The 11,241-nt window shown below is 55.0% G+C and overlaps 1 long non-coding RNA gene across 1 annotated transcript; it reads left to right on the top strand.

The window, feature by feature from the left end:
- The first annotated feature begins 5,939 nt into the window (after positions 1–5,939).
- On the top strand, positions 5,940–9,829 carry LOC140598902 (uncharacterized). The gene is made up of 3 exons (XR_012001448.1): positions 5,940–6,143; positions 7,174–7,262; positions 9,236–9,829. It is a non-coding gene; the product is annotated as an uncharacterized lncRNA (long non-coding RNA).
- The last annotated feature ends 1,412 nt before the right edge of the window (positions 9,830–11,241 follow it).

Genomic DNA, 11,241 nt, shown 5'->3' with positions numbered 1-11,241 from the left:
TAGAGGAATGCAACATGCGGACAAGAGTGGCTGGCACCTGGCAAGGACTTCCTAAACCCGAGCTCCGTGCTCTCATCCCCTCCTCACCACACTTCGAAGTGGAGGTCACTGCCCTCTTGCACGGATGAGAAAACTGAGCCTGGAGATGAGGGTGATTGCCCAAGGATAGAGAGCTTGTAAGAGGAGTAGGAGTGGGATCAAGGGCCGGCTGACTCCCAGGAGACCCACCGTCCTCCATCCACACCCCTGTGACAGGTCCCTGGAGCTCTGAGCAGGGGTGGGAAGGAGGAGCGGTTTATCCCCCCAAATTCTGGCAGTGGTGCTGTAAGAGGCTGTTGGGGTCCTGGCTGTCCTGGAGGTGTCCTGGGGTTAGGACATCTGCCCAGCCCCTTCCCTCATTGCTTTATTTCTTTTTTTAATGAGAAGTTAGTGGAGTTTTGTTTTTTTTGTGTGTGTGTTTTTTCAGATTTTATTTATTCATGAGAGAGAGAGAGGCAGAGACACAGGCAGAGGGAGAAGCAGGCTCTCTGCGGGGAGCCCAATGCAGGACTTGATCCCGGGACCCAGAGATCACGATCTGAGCTGAAGGCAGACATTCAACCGCTGAGCCACCCACGTGTCCCCCCTTCTCTCATTTCTAAATGATAACTGTTGGCACTTCCCGAGCCCTGTCATAGGTCTGCTACTCAGGTGATCTTGTTTAACTTCAACAACAGCCCTGTGGGGTAGGTGCTCCTTTCCTGTTTCACAGGTGAGGAAGCAGACAGGTTAGTGCCTTGCCCCAACCCACACGGCTGGTCAGAGCAAGCAGGGCTGGGACTGGAGGTCCCCGAGCTGGGACACTCGAGGGTGATCATTATGTACCCGTTCTGTGCCTCCGTTCCTCCATCTGTAAAATGGGAGTGACAAGGACAGTCCCTACATCCCTTCTGAGACTCCTGGGAGGATTCACTTGGTTAATACACACAGAAAACATTTGGGACGATGTCTGATTCAGAGGGAATTCTCCTCCCTCGGTAAAGATCAACCGCTTTTAGCCACCAAGGCTGAGGTGGGTGGACCTACTTAGCGTTTATTTAACAAACATTCATGGAGCATTTATACTGGTCACGGGCCCTGTGCAAACAGTAGCTCATTTGCTCCTCACCAGTACCCCTGAGGTAAGTGGAAACTGGTTCCGTCATCCTCTGTTTACTGAGGAGCACACTCAGCCACACACTGAGGGCAAGCAGGATTTGAACCCGGCCTCATCTTCTCGAGTGCTGGAAGACACCTCTGAGGCCTCAGCAGCCCTGTACCCAGGGCAGGTGGCAACCCTGCCTTCCCTCTTTCGCCTGGGGCAGGCCAGCCCTCCCCCTCCCCCCGCCCAGTTCCAATCCTCTTGGGTCTTGCTGCCTACGGTTGGCTCAGGATTGGGCTGCCTGGTAGCCTGGAGATGGGAGCCAGGAGACCTGGTTCTGGTCTCCGCTCCACCACTTCCTCGCTCTGGGGCCTTGGGGAGGTCTCCCTGAGGAGCCTCAGTTTCCTCACAGAGGTGTAGCGAGTATTGATAGAGGGGCCGGGCCCTTCCTGCGTTTGTATGACCTCTTCGAGTCAACTCAGAGTAGCCAGATCATCCTCTCTATTGACCCCTCTCGTGGGGCTATGGCAGGAGAGGATCGCAGACGGCCTAGATCTTCCTCCTCCCGGCCCTCGGCCCCTTCTCTGGCTCCAGCTCTGGGCCTGTGTATCAGTCAGCTATTAGCATGATAATGCTACGAAACAAACCATCCCCAGACCCAGGGGCTGATGGGGAGGAGCAGTAACTGTCACATTTGTGGGCCTGCAGGTTGACCGCTGCTCTCCTGAGCTAGGGTGGGCTCACCTGGGTGTAAGTTGGGCCCAAGTCACTCCACATGAGTCCATTCTCCGAGTCCCACTGCAGGCTTCAGCAACCGCCCAGGGGACCCTCCCCTTGCAGGCGCCGCCAGAGCACAAGGGAGGAGCTCAGTCTACGGGGGCACACTGCAAGCCTCTGGCCTGCCATGCCTGCTAGTATTTCCGGTCAAAGCCAGTCAAGTGGCCAAGCCCAGTTTCAGCACCCAGGCGTGGGGGCGTATGCTGTGCACAGTGGGAGGGGAGCGTAATAAACACTCCAACCGGCCATGGCTGGAACCCCCTCAGCTTGAATGTACAAGTAGGAGGAGGCCCATTTGGGCCCCTGCTGGCATGGATCCCTTTGCCCTCCAGGGTTCAAGTGTGGGGTGATGAGATAAGCCTGCGCCAGGCAAGGAGGCTGTGGGGGGGTGGGGGGGCGTCTGCGTACGGGGTGTCGTTTTCACTGCATGACCCTGGGTGAGTCCTCGTCCTCTTGGTGCCTCCCTTGTCCCACCTGCACACTGTCCTGGGCCCCTTGCTGGGGCCCTGCTGGGTGGGGGGCCTTTCATCCCTGGCACTCCCCGCCTGCGCTGATTTCTGCGGATTTCTGACAGAGGAGGCCCCGCCACACCCAACTGGCTGGCATTTCAGCTCCCAACACTTCTCCCTGAGAAGCAGATCTAATTTCCGCCCTGTGAAAAACCGGTCGTCTCGCACCCAGGCAGCCCCCACCATGGGGCAGCCAGCTGCTTCCACCGTGGAGCGGGGGACAGAGGTCGGTGGAAATCTGGACCAGGACCCCCTGGTGGGCACACGGACACTGACTCATGAGAAATGATTATTCTTGGTCCTCGGGTGTGGAGTCTGGCAGGTGGCAGCCGCGGGGAAGGCGGTGGCTCTGGGTGCCAGGCTGGGCCAGGCCAGTCTTTAAGGCCTTGAGGAAAGTATGTCCTCATCTGTGCAGTGAGGGTGGGGTTCTGGAAGGCCCTTCCTAGCCTTCAAGTCCTGCCGCTCTAAATGGACCTACCTCTGTTCAGAGATGGATTTTTGTAGCACCAACATACAGACCCTTTCTTTCTGCCCCTTCTGACCTTAGATATACGTAATCGGAACTCTTTCTTTTCCCTGCTGCTGCCAGGCATGCTCTCCCCGCAGTCAGCTGGCTGCTGGGGTTGGCAGTGCCTTTCTGGAGCTTGACGCAGGCCAGAGACTGGGTGGTGGTGGTGGGGGGGTAATAGGGAGAGGGGGGCTCGATGGGGCCCTGATTCCTGGAAAGGCTCCCCTCACGGGGGCTGGCTCCAGGGGGCTTAGCCAGCCAGGGCCCTGGGGATGAACAGGCTTTTTATAAAAAAAGGTCACTCTGTTCCCAGACAGAGACCTCCCTGATAACCCTGAAGGTAGCTCCACATGCCCTCGGAAGCCCTCGGAGAACACCCAGCCGGCTGCCAAAAGCTGAGCTGGAGAAAGCCCAGGAGGCAGGGAGACAGGGACGAACTGCTGGCAGAAGTCCCCTGCAGAGGACAGACCAACTTGCACAGACCCCCTGTCCCTCTGGCACAGGGGGTGGAGAGCGTGGTAACCATTTCCAGCCTGGGATGTGAGAAAGAGAGGCTCCGGCCTCATCTGGCCCCAGCTGTCTGGGTGGCTCCAGCTCCCTGGGGACTAAATGTCAGCAATTCCCTGAGCTTGGTCCCTGAGCGTCACCCTCCGTGCCCACCCTGGGCTAGCTCGGCCAGCACTGTGACGTCGGCGACAGCATTACAAGCTGCTGAGGCCCAGGCTCACAGACCCATATGAACACAGGGGAGGCTGTCTCCAGGCCCAGGCTCCAAGGGGCAGGAGAGAAAGCCGTTGCTAGACCCCACAGAGTGCTGTGTAGGGAGGGCTCCTGCATCAGGAGGGGGCCAGCGCCCGCCTGAGGGGGACTCAGCAACCCCACTCACTCCCCTCCTTCCCTCTGCTCTCCCGCCCCACTGAGGGAACCCAGCCAGAAGCTCACGGGTGAGGCCCCGGGGGCCTGTGGAGGCTGCCCGTGCGGTCAGCCTCCCGGGACGCAGAGTAGGGGTAGAAAGAGGCAGGTGGGGTGTGGGTCTGGAGGAGCAAATGGAAGACCTCAGGGGTGTTGAGGAAGAAAGAAGCTGCCAGGATGGTTTAACCTGCCACCCCGTCTATCACTCCACCATTGGGTGTCTCTCCCTGTGGGCATCAGGGGCTGGGAAGTATCAGGGCTTTGGATTCAGAATGAACTGGAATCCTCACTGGCTATGTGACCTTGAGCAAGATACTTTACCTCCTCGCACCTCAGTTTCCTCACCTGTAAAATGGGAAAAAAGCACCCAACTCAGAGTGTTGTTGAGAGGCAAATGAAAAACCCTACAGGATGCGATTGAAACATCGTGAGTGCTCAATAGATTGCTCTCATTTTTACCCAGATCGGTCTGCCCTTCACCCTGTGGCTGGATTTGCAGGGCCTCGGACCCACTAATGCGTCCTCCACATGGTCCCAGGAATGCGCTCCCTCAGACGCTGCCGGATCACGTCCCGGCCTTCCCCTGAGCCCAGAGAACGAGGTTCAAGTCTGTTAAGGCAACAGCCAAAGCCAATCAGCTGAATCCCCCAACCAGACCCTGCCAATCCCTTCCTTGGTCCCCTGATCAAGCAACATGGATCCACTCTGTCCCCACTGTCCCCAAAGGTCTCCAAGTCTTGCTGGTAGGGTCTTCTCCACCTGGGTGTGTCATCTCCTCTCCCTCCAGCGAGACTCAGATGCCACCTCTTCCCTGATCACTCTGCCTCTTGCACCCCAGCGTAACTGCCCACAGCACGATTCTCGTGTTTCTGTGTAGTGCTCACTCCATCTTGCCTACCAGTAGGAGCTGAGACATGTTGGCTCCTCAATGGTCTTTGAGCATTTTGAAGGCAAGGCCATGGCGTCCACGTCTGGCTGTCTGCAATCCCTAAGCCAGTGCCAGACGTGGGTGAGGGCCCCCTGTGTGCCAGGGCAACCCATATGCATTTGTGTTGATCCCTGAGGGAGCCTCGCCAGGTGTGGGTGCCATTATCCTTATTTTACTAATAAAGAAACTGAGGCAAAGCAATCTGCCTTAGGCCCCTTTCCTAGACAGCAGAGGAACAGGCTCTGGACCTGGGGTGTCTGGGCTCTCAGCTCTGGGCTCTGAAACCTGTGTTTTTCCCACTCCCTGGGGATTCAAGAAATATTTGAAATTCAAGAAATATTTGAAAACTGGACCAGCAAGTGAATGAATGAGGAGATGCCACCAGCAACAGGCCATGGGGGAGCAGGAGAGACTTGGGTTCAAGTCCAACACTTCTGACCTTGGGAAAGTTACTTACATCTCTGAGCAGAGAGTAGGCACTCAGGGAATGTTTCTTTTCTGCCCTTGCCAACCTCCTCTCATGCCCCATCTTTTCACATGATCCATTCTCCTGCGTCTGTTGGTGAATCCCCTCTGGAACCCAGACTGGCAGCAGAGGCCTTCCCAGCAGGGAGCACAGACCCATGTGGCGGAGATTGATGCTGTGTGGGAGGCCCCCAGCTTGCAGGGAGGACAGAGAGGACAGCCTGGGAACCAGGGTGACAAGCATCTCCCCCAACACCCAGCACGGGAAAGGCACCTCTCACAACTCACCTCCCACCCGCCTGCTCACTGACAGTGTCATCATGGTGCCTCCCCCCCTTTGACTTTTATTTGTCAACCACATTTGCACGCGCCCCAAGAGCCTCAGAGAGTGGCTCCCGCTGGCTTGGCTGGGCAGCCAGGCTCTCCCAGGGAACACTGGGGCTTTACCAAGAACCCCAAAGGGACCCACTGCTGCTCTCCCTGAAGGTTGGCTTTGCCAAAGAACCCTGCCAGAAGGGGCTGGGCAGCAAGTGAGCTCTGCCTGGAGCCTCCGTGGCCTGGGCCTGGTCTGGTGTCCACCGGCCTGACAGCACGTCAGTAATTGAGCAAGACTGCCCTTTACCCTCCCCTGCGAGAGGCACTGTCGACCTGGGCCATAAGTCAACGATTTTAATTCTCATTGGGGATGAGTTTGGCAAGAAGGTTGCTGGCTGTGTGTGAATGGGATGAAGAGTCAAAGAGCAAAGATGGTTAAAAATGGTGTCTTGCCCCGAGGCCGGCGAAGGGCCTGCTCGCAGGGCCCGGGTCACCCTGTGGAATATTTCTGTTAATGACGGAGACCATGAGAGAAGTGATTTTAATACGTGAGGCGCTGGCTTGATGTCAGTCAAGCCTCAGGATACACCACTGCCCGCCGTGAAACAGGTGGGAGATCCAGACCCAGGGTTAATTTGGTCTTTCATCTATTCATTCCTTCATTACTTCACCTGCTAGAATATTCTGTCCTGAAATCTTTGCAGGGCCGGCTCCTCTTCAAGACTCAAGTCTCAGCCTCAAGGCCGCCTCCTTGGAAAGGCTGCCCTGACCACCCTTTCTGATGGACTCCCTCTCTTTCCATCCCACCCGGTGCTATCTAGTACTTTCTGTGTTTTCTTTCTGCCACAGCACTTCCCAGTAACCCAGGCTCTCTTGTTTATCTGTCTATTGGTTGGTTGGTTGGTTGGTTGGTTGGTTGTCCACCATGCCTCTTGGACATGAACTTCTTGGGAGGAGGGGTCTTTGCCTCCCTGTTCAATGTTCTCTCCTCCCATGCCTGGCCCCATGCCTGGCCCACAGTGGCCCCCTATCAGCCCACCCTTTGCCCCAGTTGTCAGATCAGTGCGGGGGCTCAACCATGGCCTGAGTTGCTCACTGCCCTCAGGAGAGTCTGGCAAATGGGGTCAGGGCTGGGAATTAATCATGTGTTTCTGATGCTCTGACATCTGGGGTGGCCTTGGTGACCCTGGAAAGACTGTCCCTCCCTGGGCTAGCCAATTTTTGAGAGAACTAACAGCTTGCCTGTGAATGCTCCTTTTAGGCACAAACCAATCAGAGACATGCTACAACCACCTCATTTATCCCTCGAGGGGTTCTTATGCTCTGGGTCAATGTCCACCTGTCCTGACACCCGAGGGCCTGGTGCCAGACAACTAGGGATAGTCCCAAGGCCCCAGATCCCTTTGAAATTATTCAAACTACTCTGTTGACCTGCTCAGTCATTCTTTCCTGAAGAAACCACAAGAGAAGCTCTTGCCCACATTTTCCTCCTGGTCTGTCTCCAGATCCACCTTGGTGTTTCCCTGTATGGCTTCTCATGATGAGGGATCTCCTCTTAGGATCTGTGGACAGCAAACCATGTCCTGATCTGCTGGCCTCACCACACCTAGATAATAATAAACCCTGCATTTTACCACAGGTCATCGGGATGAAGGCAGGCCCATGACGCTAAGGTGATGTGGGGACAAGGCATGAACCTGGTACCTGGATCTACTGTCCACAGGGCAGGTATTGGAGGCACCAGATGGATGGGGGAGGTGGAGGGCACAGCCTAGGCAAAGGCCAGGCAGGCTAGGGAAGGCCAGGCAGGCTAGGGAAGGCTAGGGAAGCTTTCTGGTAATCCAAACAGCCCCCATATGGCTGGAGCAGAATTGGGAGGTGTCTCCCAGGCAGGAGACTGGAGGAGAATGGGGTCATCCTGGAGGACTTTGCATGAGGCTGGGTTCTATTTTGGGGTAGGCAACACAGGCAACAGGCACACAGGGGTGGAGACAATACTGGGGTTGGAGCTGTGGATGGAACCCATTGGATGTGAGCTCCCTTGATGGTTCTCCTCCAAGCAAAGCCCATGTGGCTGCTGGCCTGCATGCAGGATGACATGTGTCCCCACCCGGAATCCTCTCACTCAGCTCCATTCCCAGCCCACACCAGCCCTCAGCACCCCCACCTTGTTCTTTGCTGAGTCACAGAAACAGCTGCTGTTTCTGCTGGGGCCCCTAGACTGAGTCATACCTGGCCATATTCACCCATCTCCCACTCTCCCCATCTCCCGCACCCTTGGGTGGGGCTCCGTGGGCCGGATTTGGTAGCTGGTGGATTCATCACTGCACGTGGCACCCAAGAGCTCACAGCCCTTGGAATTCTGACTCCAGTACCAATTTCCTGAAAGAGACTGAAGTGGGGCTGGAGTCGGGGGCAGGGCCGTGCGGAAGGGGTGACAGGTGTGGGCGTGGCCCCATCTGGGTCCCCAGAGGCCCCATAGGCTTATCCATCTTCCTCTCCTGTTACCTCCTTATGGGCCTGGCCTGAGATCTAGGAATGGAGATAGGGTCCCTTTCGCACTGGCCCGGAGGACGCCCAGATGCATGGAAGGAGGCCGCGTGCCAAACGAGAAAGCCCCATGGCTGAGTGCCTTCAAGCCGAGGTCAGGATGGGTAAGGAAATGGACCTTACTGCAGCTTTGCCCTGGAAAGAAATAACGTAGGCTCCTGGAGAGATGGCTTGTGGCTACGGGCATCCACTGGGCATTTGCCCAATTTATTCATTCACTCGTTCAACCAATGTTTTTCCAGGGCCTACTGTGAGTCAGTCATGTTCTAGGTGCCAGACAAGCAGCAATGCACAAAACACCCTGAATCTCTGTCATCTGGGAGTCTAAATCCTGTCAGGGGAGACAGCCAGTAAGTGAACAAGGAAGGAACTCTAACGTCTGTCCATGATGCATATGAGGGAGCAAAATGAGCCAGTTTGAAAGAAGAAGGTTCAGGAAGCACTGGGGTGCCGCATACATTAGATGCGATGGGGCGTAGAAGGGATGCAGTCGGTCCCCCCTTGAAGGCAGGGGGCTGGCCTCTTGTACTCATGTGTCCCTCAGCCATGGGCCTTTGTCAGGTCAAGGGTGATTCTCCAGGCCAGGGACATGTGTGAATCATTAGTGGCCGATCGACCCAGTAAATGAGGAATGGGGCACAGGCCCAAGAAAGGGATCTAGTGGGACAGCAACACCCACAAACAGCCTGGCCTAAGTCTCCCTGAGCCGAGGCTGCCCTGGCCTAGCTGAGGGCAACTGCCACGTGATCATCACTCAGATGGTTTGGGTAAGTGGGAGGCTACCCAGGTGGGTGGCACCGGTGTCCTGTCAGCCCTGGCTACACATGCCAGGCACTGTGCTAAGGGCACTGTTGCACCATCCAGTCCTCCATGAGCAAGACGCTTGCTTACCCCCTTTCCCAGGTGAAAATACTGAGTCTTCTTTGCTCAAGATCAAGCGCTAATGTGAGGGATGGAATTAGACCCACGGCTGTCTGACACCAGAGCCCAAGTCTCATTTAACCCCTTCTCGGGCTTACCACTTGGTATGGTCATGGGTGACAAAAGCTGTAAGGTGGCATTTGGCTTGGCAGGATGCAAAGGGACCAAGCTATCCCAGCCCCCAGAAACCATCATCTGATCCCACCTATCCCACCCCCGCCCCACCCTAGTGCTGATATTGTAAAAGAAGCAAGCAAGCAAAGGAAGGAGAAAGGAAACTCCACCATGAACTCTCCAGACTGAGGACCCACACACCAGATAAAGCTGCACTGGGATATCACCCACTGGTAACCACCCCCTGAGAGAACCACTTGGGTCTGAAGAGCTTCGGGATACCACGCACAGCTCTCAGCTGGCCCGACGATCCTCAACCCACTGACCCTTCAGCCTCTGATGAGGGCCCCTTAAAACAGAACAGCTCAGGCCTGAGGAGGGGAGGTGTCAGAACCAAGCAAGTGGGACCTTCCAGTTTCTCCAAGAGCTGACAGGCCTGCCCCCTGGCAAGGCTGGGGAGTGGTCCGATTTGAGCTCTGCTGGGCCTGAGCCTACAGCTGGCAGAGGAGGCCACTCTGAGCTCAGAAGACCCCCTGGACTGGGTGTCTGGAGCCCTGGACTTGGGATTCTCTTCTGCCTCAAACTTACTCCATGGCATGGAACTAGCCACGTAACCCTGGCTGGAGTGTCCTTATCTGTGGCCTTCCCCATCCTGTGGTCACAGAGACCAGATGAGATCAGATGGGAGAGGTCTTTTGCACACCTCAGGCGGCTCCTCAAATGTCCCTTCCTCAGAGAGGCCTTCTCTGACCATCCATCTAACAATGGCACCCCCAGCTCTGTCCCTTCCCCAGCTTTATTTGTGCCTTTGCTCCTATTACATATGCTATATTATATATGTATTTTGTCTTCCTGTTTTCTTTTTATTTCTCTCCATTCGTAGAACATAAGCAGCTTGTGGCAGCAGCTCCATCGCCTGTTGCCCACCTGGCCTCACTGTGCACCTCCAGTGGTATGAAACGTCTATATTTCCACTCAACTCACTGACCCCTTAGCCTCTGTGTCTTTGCTTCTGCTGTTCCCTTACTACAGAGTAAGCTTCCCATCCTTTAAAACCTTCACCTGGCTTATGAGGTGTCCCCTTCTCTGGGTTCCACATCATCCTTTAGTGCTCCCATAGCACCGTGGGTTACCCCAGTAATTGCACCCTCCAAGCAGCATGATAGCTAGAAATTCGCCTAGAGACTTGTTCATTTCTTCATTGCTGAGCTGATGCCTGGACTGGTGCTGGAATGCGAGCAGTATGCGAGTGGCAGGATGAGCAGTCATGTAAAGCAACATGGGCTCCCAGCCTGGGCCCTCTTGATGATAATGGGTGGCCAAGGGGATTCCAGGCCCTTGATTCCAGCTGTTAGGGATGGATCTGGACCACAGGATGAGCAAACTCTTTCTTGATATGAGTCACATGCATCCCAAACAAAGCTGTTTCAGTTGGCTGTGTTCCTGTATGGATCAGGTACTCCAAAAGATTCTCCCTGGAAAGGGTCTGGGGTCTTGTTAACCACCAGTCCATGGGTGGTGGATGAAGAGTGAGATGGTGGGACACAGCTGGATCCTGGTCAGGAGAATGAGGTCTAAGAAGACAGTGAATACATGGGCAAAGTCTAGAAAAGTCCTGGCTCAGTAGAGACAGGAATGCCCTCAGTAGGGGAGCCTGTTGGCAATTTCCCTCTAGTTGCCAACTGGCCATGTGGCCCTGGAAAAGCCACTTCATCTCTCTAGGATTCAGAGTTTACTCTGAAAGCTTCAAATAAAGTATTTGTAAAATAGACTTTGTCTCACAAAACATTGGATACCTGGAATGCTGGGTTAGGAAGGATTCTGAGGTACACACTGAGCTTAATGGGACATTACTGTGATTGATTAATCCTCTCTTGGGCATTGTCAAGAAGATGTGTGTCATTTCTAGTCCAGAGTATTTCATACTCTGGCATTTCACAATTCCATGACTCCAAAGAGCTAAAGATTAAGAGTGTGCATGTGTCAAAGGAGGAGGGGTAGAAAAGATAAGAAAAGTAGGTTGAGAACCTTGGGTCAGACCCATGGAGAGGGGTCACAGCTTCAGTGCCCATAGAGTACACTCAAGAGTGTGGTTTGTTTTTTCTTTTTAAAAGATTTTATT

This window comes from Vulpes vulpes, chromosome 5 (genome assembly GCF_048418805.1).
Source record: "Vulpes vulpes isolate BD-2025 chromosome 5, VulVul3, whole genome shotgun sequence".
NCBI lineage: Eukaryota > Metazoa > Chordata > Mammalia > Carnivora > Canidae > Vulpes > Vulpes vulpes.
Note: the sequence above shows the minus strand (reverse complement) of the source record. Positions and strands in the feature narration are given on the sequence as shown.